The sequence below is a fragment of the Xenopus laevis genome, chromosome 8S (assembly GCF_017654675.1).
Source record: "Xenopus laevis strain J_2021 chromosome 8S, Xenopus_laevis_v10.1, whole genome shotgun sequence".
Classification (NCBI taxonomy): domain Eukaryota; kingdom Metazoa; phylum Chordata; class Amphibia; order Anura; family Pipidae; genus Xenopus; species Xenopus laevis.
This window is the reverse complement of record NC_054386.1, coordinates 57,019,880-57,029,756: the sequence shown is the minus strand read 5'-3', so window position 1 is coordinate 57,029,756 and position 9,877 is coordinate 57,019,880.

Below are 9,877 nucleotides of genomic sequence, written 5' to 3'. Positions count from 1 at the left end.
TTTATGCTGTACGGTAACATCTGCAGTTGATATAGTATTTTGGGGAAAACAATAATTTTTATTAAATTAATTCTACCTAGAAATGTTGAGTTCAACGTCTCCCATTTTTTGAGTTCTTGTTGAGTATTATCTATAGTATGGCGAATGTTGAGAGAGTATAATTCTGTATGTTTTTTTAGTAGTTTAATACCCAAATAGTTTATATGTGATCTTGCTAACGTAAATGGAAAGTCATTCCTGTTATTTGTTCCTTCGACACCAATATCCAGTGCTTCTGATTTAGTCAGATTTATTCTGAAGCCTGCGAATGTACTAAAGAGTTGGATGGTATCTAAAATTGCGGGCAATTCTGTTTGGGGATGTTGAATAAATAATAAGATATCATCTGCGAAAGCTGTTATTTTTTGTTTTAAGTGTCCTAGAGGGATTCCTTGAAAGGTTTTATCAAGAAGGAGATGTTGTATTAAAGGGTCTAACGCTATGTTAAATAATAGAGGGGAGAGGGGGCAACCCTGCCTGGTTCCTTATTGAATTCTAAATTTTTCTGAGTTATACCCATTAACTGTCAGGAAGGTTTGAGATGAGTCATATAAGGCTTTGAAAAGATTAAGCATGTGTATCCCAAAGTGTTGGAATTTCAGAAGTCATCGTATATGTGTGTGTGTGTGAGATCCTATCAAATGCTTTATCTGCATCTAAGTTGATTAATAAACCTTGTCTTCTTTTTTCCAGGTTACATTGATAGATTGTGGCTATAGCTTTCCTCATCGCTTGTACAGGGTGCCTGTTCTGAAGAAAACCCATCTGATTAGAGGTGAGTATAGAGGGGAGAATTCTTTGTTAAGTGGATATTTTTACATCCCAGGTGCATGACTTTACATTTATCAATATTGAATCTCATTTGCCATTTAGCTGCCCAGATTGCCAGTTTGTCAAGATCCTGTTGCAAGTGCCACATCCTGGATGGAATTAATTGGGCTGGATAGTTTTGTGCAAACATTGATACATTAGTCATTAATGGACAAGTTAAATAAAAGTGGACCCAATACCGAGCCCTGATGGACCCCACTAAGAACCTTACTCCAAGTAGAGTATGTACCATTAACAACCACCCTCTGTACCTGCTATAGCCAGTTTCCTATCCATGTGGAAACGACTTCATTAAGCCCAACAGACCTTAGTTTAGAAAGCAGTAATTTGAGGGGCACGGTATCAAATGCTTTGGCAAAATCCAAATAGTTGACATCTACTGCCCCCCACAGTCCCGCATCTTACTTACCTCATCATAAAAAGCAATTAAATTTGTCTTACATGACCTTTCCTTCAGAAAGCCATGCTGATTGCTGCTAATAATGCCATTCACTAGGACATTTTGAACATGATCCCTTAACAAGCCTTCAAATAACCTGCATCTTTTTACTATTAATATACTTAAAAAACTTTTTGGGGTTAGTCTTAGCCTCAGCCGTAATGATCTCTTCATTTCCTTTCTTTGCCTTCTGGATTGCTGTTTTATAACATTTATTATAGTGTTTATATTCATTTTGTCCCAACAGACTTGAAGTTTTTAACCCTGCCAGCCGATTTGTCCGAAATGCAAACATCTACTGCCAAGCAGTTTTTAGACAATTTGCACTCTTTCACTTTAAGGGACTTTCCTGTGGGGGTCTTTTAGTTTACCCAGGGAAACAATACATTGGGTTTTTTTCAGGACAACCTGAGCTTTCAAAATATGCTCGAAGTTTGGTTTAATTTCACCTCTGTAAAACGATATAGGCTTCTAAGTGTCTAATAAAATGAAAAATCATGTTTCACATAGTACAATCACATATATCAGAAACATAATTTATTTTATGTATGAGAACACAGCAGATTTGTAAAGTTCTGTGTCTCCTGAACGCGCAAATACCAAATAAGGAGATTTTGTGGACTTATTAAATCTCTTTTTTTTCAGTTGCTTGGGAGCCTTAAACATTTTGTACCAAAGAAAGTCGAAAAACGTGACCCAAGTAAAAATTAATGAACAAACCTGTTGGCTAATGCCAAACCATGTCTAATAAAAACCTTGGGCCTCCAACCAGGGAGGGAAGTCCTGTGTCCCCCAAGCGACTGAAGAGAAAGAGATTTAACAGTGAGTCCACAAAATCTCCTTTTCTCCATTGTCTGTTTCAGTAACACAGGAAACAGTGGGGAATACCAAAGCTGTCCCCAACGTAGGGTGGGCAAGAGGTCCTATGTGGAAGAGATCACTGCGGCTTGTAAAACCTTCCTGCCAAAGCGTATGTCAAGTGCTGAAAAGGTGTCAAAGTGGTAAAATTTTGCTTTGCGCAGTTATTCTGCCGAGGCTTGGTTACTGAACACCCATGATGTACAGAAATTCATAGGCACAGTGATCCCCCCCTCACTCCACAGAAATTTAGAGGCACAGTGACTCCCCCTTCACCCCACTGAAATTCATAGGCACAGTGATCCCACCCCACAGAAATTCAGAGGTACAATGATCCCCATTACTCATTTCCGCTTTCCCATGTTTGAATTTGGGCTCACATATAGGTAATCAGCAGTGGAGCGGTCACATGGTAGGATCACATAACCGTGACGTCAGGTCCTTTCTGAGGATAGGAACTAGCCGCTACGAAGAAGAAGGCGATTAAGATGGTTGCCTATGACGCACAGGGACCCTCACCCACTGTCAGACTACTGTGAGGAAGGATCCCTGAGTCCATAGCAGGACCTCGTCTCTTCCATACATTATCTGCATCTGACAGCCCGGGACACTTTGAGGAGTGCCCCCCTCTTGCCCCCCCCAAGCTGTCTCAGTGCTTCTCTCCACCGCCTCAGCCCCTTTCCACCCACAGCATCATGGGAGTTCCTGGAGAAGTGTTGCCCAGGGGCTGTGGTGCCCATGGACTTGTTGAAGTTGGCCAGGACCGTAGCCAGACAACAGCACAGGGCCCAGGGGTTCCCTAGCACTGGATTTAGTGGGCAGGCGGTCCTAGCACCCAGTCCTAGCACCCAGATACCCCCCTCCGGTGAGAGCGCACATGCAAGCCCCCTGGAGCGCTGTTAACTGGCCTTCCCTAGTATTCTGCTGCCCTAGGCCCAGGCCTTTGTGGACTCACCACATACACAGGACCCAAAACCCACCCTCACACAGGACGCCAAACCTGCCCTCACACAGGGTCCCAAACCCACCCTCACACAGAGCCCTCACTCTCTAGTACCGCCCTTACACAGGACCCTCACTCTCTAATACCTGCCCTCACACAGGGCCCCAAACTCGCTCTCACATAGGGCCCCAAACCCACCCTCACACAGGGCCCTCACTCTCTAGTACCGCCCTTACACAGGACCCTCACTCTCTAATAACTGCCCTCACACAGGGCCCCAAACTCGCCCTCACACAGGGCCCCAAACCCACCCTCACACAGGGTCCTCACTCTCTAGTACCCACCACTAGCCTCCCCATAGGTCCCTTTACTGGTAAACATGAGCCCTGGATGTTACCGGAGTACGATTCATTAGCCCTTCATTATAGAGGGAGGCCATGCTGGGTAACATGTAGGGGCTCATGGGAAAGAAATAGGTCCATAGGGGAATGGGACAAATCCCTAGATCTGCCCCCTGTCATGAGACTGACTGATGCCAGGCCCTGGCTGTCATATTGTATTGATAAATCTCACAGGATCATCTGTAAGGAGCAAGCAACTTCTGCACAGTAGTGTCTTCCAAGGGGTGGTTCACCTTTAAATTAACTTTTAGTATATTATAGAATGGCTAATTCTAAGCAACTTTTCATTTGGCTTTCATTTATTCTTTTATATAGTTTTTGATTTATTTGCCTCTATCTATTTTTTTTCAATCAAAATTGTAAAATCAAAAGAAATGAAAACCAAATGCAAATGTCTCAGAATACCTCTCTTCATCATACTAAGAATTAATTTAAAGGTGAACAACACCTTTAAATGCTGGGGCCAGAAATGGGCTGCCAGTTCAATTCTGTGCACCGTTTATAACCATGGCAGGGCATACTGGGTGCTAGTAAGGCCTGCTTGTAATTGATCTGGCAACCTCTTATTCTGTTGTTGCTGTCCTCATGCTCTGCAGAGAGTCAAAGTTGGGGCCTGTCAGCCTTGCTGCAACCCTCTTCAGTTTGAGTTGTAGTTCCGTAAGAGTTGATTGGGGAAAGGTTAATCTGAGTGGCAATCATAATTTTTTTAAATTTATTTAATTTCTTAGTGAGCAATCTGCACTTGGCATTGTTATGTATGTGCTGTTGCCCTTGGCTTGTGTAGCGGATCTATTTGCTAACACTTATTTTTTTAATAAGCCCCCAAATGAAATTAAATGTGCTCTGCTCCACATATTTTATATTATATTTTATTCCCCCTTTATTCATTTCATAATCACTGCTGAGTGCTTTTTCAAACCAGGTCATCACCCTGCAGCTCGACTTATCCTACATGGGTCATATAAAAAACTATTAGGGGCAGATTTATCAAGGGTCGAAGTGAATTAGAGGGAATTTTCGAAGTAAAAAAATTTGAAATTCCTAGTCATTTTTTGGATACTTCAACCATCGAATAGGATACTACGACTTAGAATTTACTTCAGCTTCGTTGCTTAGTAAAAATCATTCGAATATTCGACCATTCAAGAATCGAAGTACTGTCTCTTTAAAAAACTTCGACTTCAATACTTCGCCAAATTAAACTTGTCGAAGTGTTATGTTAGCCTATGGGGACCTTCTATAACATTTTTAGTGGTCGAAGTAAAATCCTTTGATCAATCACTGAAATTGTTTTAATCGTTCGATTAGATTAGAACGATTTAATCGTATGATAGAACAATTTTACTTTGATCGTTTGATGGCCGAATTCGGTGAAAAATACTTTGACTTTGATATTTGAATTTGAAGTATTTTAATTCGATGGTCGAATTTCGAAGTATTTTACACTTTGAAATTCTACCCTTGATAAATCTGCCCCTTATAGCACATTAATGTGACCAGCTTATAGATTTAGGCAATAGTACATGTTTTATGGGCCAGTTTCATGCTTGAGAGACGACCACAAATCCCGCACCTAAGTGCTGCTTTGTGCTAAAGGTGAAACATAGATATTCTGTTTCATATGAGTTTTCTGATGAGTCTCTTATCAGACTGCCACTAGCAGCTGTCCCTTGTAACCATGAATATGGCCTCCCGAGTAGAATACCCGGTACAACCCTCTGTATTCCTGCAGGCCCCTATGCATATTTTTTAAAAAAACTATACCTGCAGAGCAGAGTGGTTCCCCCTACATACAATATTTAGTGTTTTATAATTCATTGTGTTGGTGTTCTAAAGGGAAAGTATAGGCATGGGACCTGTTATCCAGAATGGTTGGGACCTGGGGTATTCCGGATAAGGGATCTTTCCCTAATTTGGGTCTTCGTACCTTAAGTCTACTAGAAAATCACGTAAACATTAAATAAACCCAGTAGGCTGGTGTTGCTTCCAATAAGGATTAATAATATCTTAGTTTGGATCAAGTGCAAGGTACAGGTATGGGACCTGTTATCCAGAATGGTCGAGACCTGATGTTTTCCAGAAAATGGATCTTTTTTTAATTTGGATCTTCATAACTTAGGTCTAGAAGAAAATCATGTAAACATTAAATAAACTCAATAGACTGGCTTTGCTTTCAATAAGGATTAATTGTATCTTAGTTGAGATCAAGTACAAGCTACTGTTTTATTATTACAGAAAAAAAAGGAACTCCCTTTTTAAAATGTGGATTATTTGGATAAAATGGAGTCTATGGTAGATGGCCTCTATGTTATTCACTGCTTTCTGGATAATGGGTTTCCGGATAATGGATCCCATACCTGTACGGTTTTATTATTACAGAGAAAAAGGAAATAGTTTTTGGGTGATTTGGATAAAATGTAGTCTGTGGGAGAAGGCCTTTCTGTAATTCATAGCTTTCTGGATAATGGGTTTCTGGATAATGGATCCCATACCTGTACATCCTGATTTAAAGTGGCTATAATTTGCTCCTATACCCATAATAAAAAGAAGCAATAACAATACATTTGTAACCTTACAGAGCATTTGATTTTAGATGGGGTCAGTGACCCATATTTGAATCCTGTGAGAAGGCAAATAAATTAAAAAAAACAATGAAAACCCATTGAGAAGTTGCTTAGATTTAGCCATTCTATAGCACACCAAAAGTTAAGTTAAAGATGAACCACCCTTTAAGAAGGATATAAATAATTGGAGAAAATGCAAACATGTTTAACTAAACTGGTGGAAGAATTAAATTCTGAGGGCAGACTGTTATGGTGGCGGTTTTATCTTGGGGGGGGGAAAGACACTTGCGAGGGGATATAATTCTTCTTTACAAGTGCATTACAAGTACTCAAGTGCAATATAGACAGATACTGGGGGATCAGCAGCTGGGCTGACCTGGTAGGGAACTAAGGTCAGTCTTTGCTTGTGTGACTGCAGGGCTGTGATTGGCTAACTACTAATTGGATTTAAATATACTGGGTGATGGGAAACTACCTATAGCAGAAACTTGTACAGGTATTGGATCCGTTATCTGGGAACCCATTATTCTGAAAGTTCCAAATTTCGGAATGACTTTCTCCCATAGGCTCCATTTTATCCAAATAATCCACATTTTTAAATATAAATTCATTTTTCTCTGTAATAATAAAAAGTACCTTGTACTTGATCCAAACAAAGATATAATGAATCCTTATTTGAAGCAAAACCAGCCTATTGGGTTTATTCAATGTTTACATGATTTTCTAGTAGACTTAAGGTATGAAGATCCAAATTACGTAAAGATCAATTATCAGGAAAACCCTAGGTCCCAGAGAGAAGAGACTGGAATATGCATAGGAGAGACCTGAATCGAAAGATGAGTCATAAAAAGTGTCAATAACTATAAATGTGTAGTTTTGCAGAGCATTTGTTTTTACGTGGGGTCAGTGACCATATTTGAAAGCTGTAAAGGGTCAGAAGAAGAAGAAAGCAAATAATTCAAAAACTATAAAAAATAAAGGCCAGTTAAAAAGTTGCTTAGAATAAGCCATTCTATAATATACTAAAAGTTAACTTAAGGCAAACAACCCCAGGTGGGATTCACAATCACTAGACTTACAAGGCTTTGAAATAGAAGGGCATACTTTGTTGCACAAAACCTTTCTCCATATATGTGTCAGTTGTAGTTGGGTTTTATGGTGGAAACATTACAAGAAGAGTATGACACACAACTCCGACACGCACAGGGTAGGCAGAGTATGGCACACACAGGAGGCATAGAGCAGGCAGAGTATGGCACACACAGGGAGCATACGGAAGGCAGAGTATGGCACACACAAGGAGCATAGGGCAGGCAGATAATGCCACATACAGGGAGCATAGGGCAGGCAGTGTATGGCACACACAGGGAGCATAGGGAAAGCAGAGAATTGCACACACAGGAGGCATAGGGCAGACAGAGTATGGCACAAACATGGAGCATAGGGAAGGCAGACTACAGCTGGAGACAGGGAAACCCATCAGGATGACTTTAAAATGAGCAGTTCACAGGACCAGATTTGTGGAATGGCCACCCAACCATGCCCGTATTGGTTCGGAAGCACTGGGAATTTGCAGGAGATACAATAGTTTTTAAAATGCCAGCGGCAGTAGGCCCAGGGGCACCTGCATTATAAATCCAGCCCTGGCAGTTCATACTGTGCTACATACAGTGACACAATGCTGGTGCCCCTCCAGCAGTTTGCATTAGGTGTAAACAGTGTGGGCACTTTCAGTCTGAGATGTGAACAGTAAAGGGCTTTAGGGGTGTGAACAATAGAGGGGTTACATGTGTGAACAATGCAGGGGGGATTAGAGGTGTGAACTATGCATGATTTTACAATTGAATTTGAAGTGTAATCTGTGCAGTGGCCAGTTAATCTCAGTATTGATACATTTTAAAGCTTGCACCTGGTAAGCAGGTTTTAAATGATGTATTATGGATAAAAAAGTGTTGGAATAGAAATAACGTTTCTCGTGCTAGGGGTGATGTTACCAGTTCAGATACACAGCAGCCCTAATGCAGTAAAGGCCCATGTTTCCTTGTGAAGCTCCATATGTCTTATCTTGACCAGCCTTTTCCTTGGTGCCACCCGAGCTCCACATTCTCCACTTGTACAGGGCCGCTGGTGCTTTGTGGGAAACGTGTCAATCATGTGCATGAAGGCTTATGTCTTGAGTGGGGAGAGGGTCAGAGACTACTTTCTAGTCTTAAAATATAATAACATGTATTGAATATGTTTAATGAAACTCCATTTCTGCATTCCAGGTATTTCAGAGCTTGGAGGACCATCACCTGGAGGTGATATCCTTCTTTCATGAGAATAGTTTTCATGGACTAATTGCTCATGACTCTGAGTAAACCATCTGTAACATCCCTTCATACTTCAGCTCCCATGCCCTCAAACTCAGTTGGAATGGGAAGAATTTGACCACCAATCAGTTTCTAATGCAGGAAGTTTCCAAGCAGTTTGGCCTAAAAGATGAGCCACTTTCCAATTTTTGCAGCTCTCTTAGGTAAGTAGATGAAGTAGCAGCAGTGTGAAGAACACATCTGGTAGTGCCCTAGACCACAAGCTTCCAATTTAAGTCAATGGGAAATTGCAACAAATTCTTCAGCCTTTTGATTAGCCTAAAGAATGAAATATATCCTATACACATACTAGCCTCTTTAGTCATTGATGTGTACCCTCTTTATGGACCCAGCATTTTGCCGCTTGAGTGTTTTCAGTGCTGTGAACATACACCAAACCACTCCAAATTGCCACCCCCACCCAATTCATTTCTGTAGAAATTGCTTGTGCCTGTAAATACATATTGCATTAGCTAGCACTTGCAAGCTGTTCCGTAAAAATTAATTGACAAAATTTTGCTGAACAAAACCTTAGGTGTTCCATTACACTTATAGGAGGGAAAAGATATGATATAGTTAGTTAGCCAAAATGTAATGTATAAAGACTGGAGTGACTGCATGTTTAACAGAACAGAAAACTACTTCCTGCTTTGAAGCTCACTTGGTTTCCACTGATTAGGTTTCTTATAAAACAAGAACATGAGTAGATTTCACTTTCATTCTTCTTTAACTTTTTAGTGTTTCTTATTTGTTCCATTCTCACCCCACCCACCCCATCTATATGTTACCCCTCCCAAATGTGACTAATACCCAGAATAAAGACACACACAAAGCATCTTGATGTTAAATCTGTGTAAGTCACAGTTGTATTGATAATAATTAGATAAACTGCGCTATTTGATCCAGAGGAAGGCAAAAAACCTCTGCTTGGGACAATCTGCTTACTAGAGGGAAAAATTCCTTCCTGACCCCTTAACGGTGATCGGATTTGCTCCTAGGATCAATGTGCCATATTAAATCAAGGCAAGCAGGGTGAGGGAAACAGAAGGGAATTTGGCAGCATACATATGAGCTCCTTTAAGCTACAAGGTGAATGCTACATTCCATTCTATTGGACCCCAGGCAGCCTGTAGACCCAGCTTCTGCAGTCTGAGGGATGGAGTGGACAGGAATGCAGGTCTACCGAGTGGCTTAAAGGTGCTCCTGTCTATGGAACCATATTTAGGGGGAAAGAAGGGACACTGTGGTTGGAATTGAGATGGAGGGAATGGAAATAGAAGGTAATATGGCAGCATACACACGAGCACCTTTAAGCTACAAGGTGAACACTGCATTCCTCTCCATTCCATTGGACCTAAGGCAGCCTGCAGAACCTAGCTTTAGCAGTCTTGAGGGATGTAATGGAATGCAGGGTCTACTGAGTGGCTTAAGGGTCCTCTTGTCTATGAAAC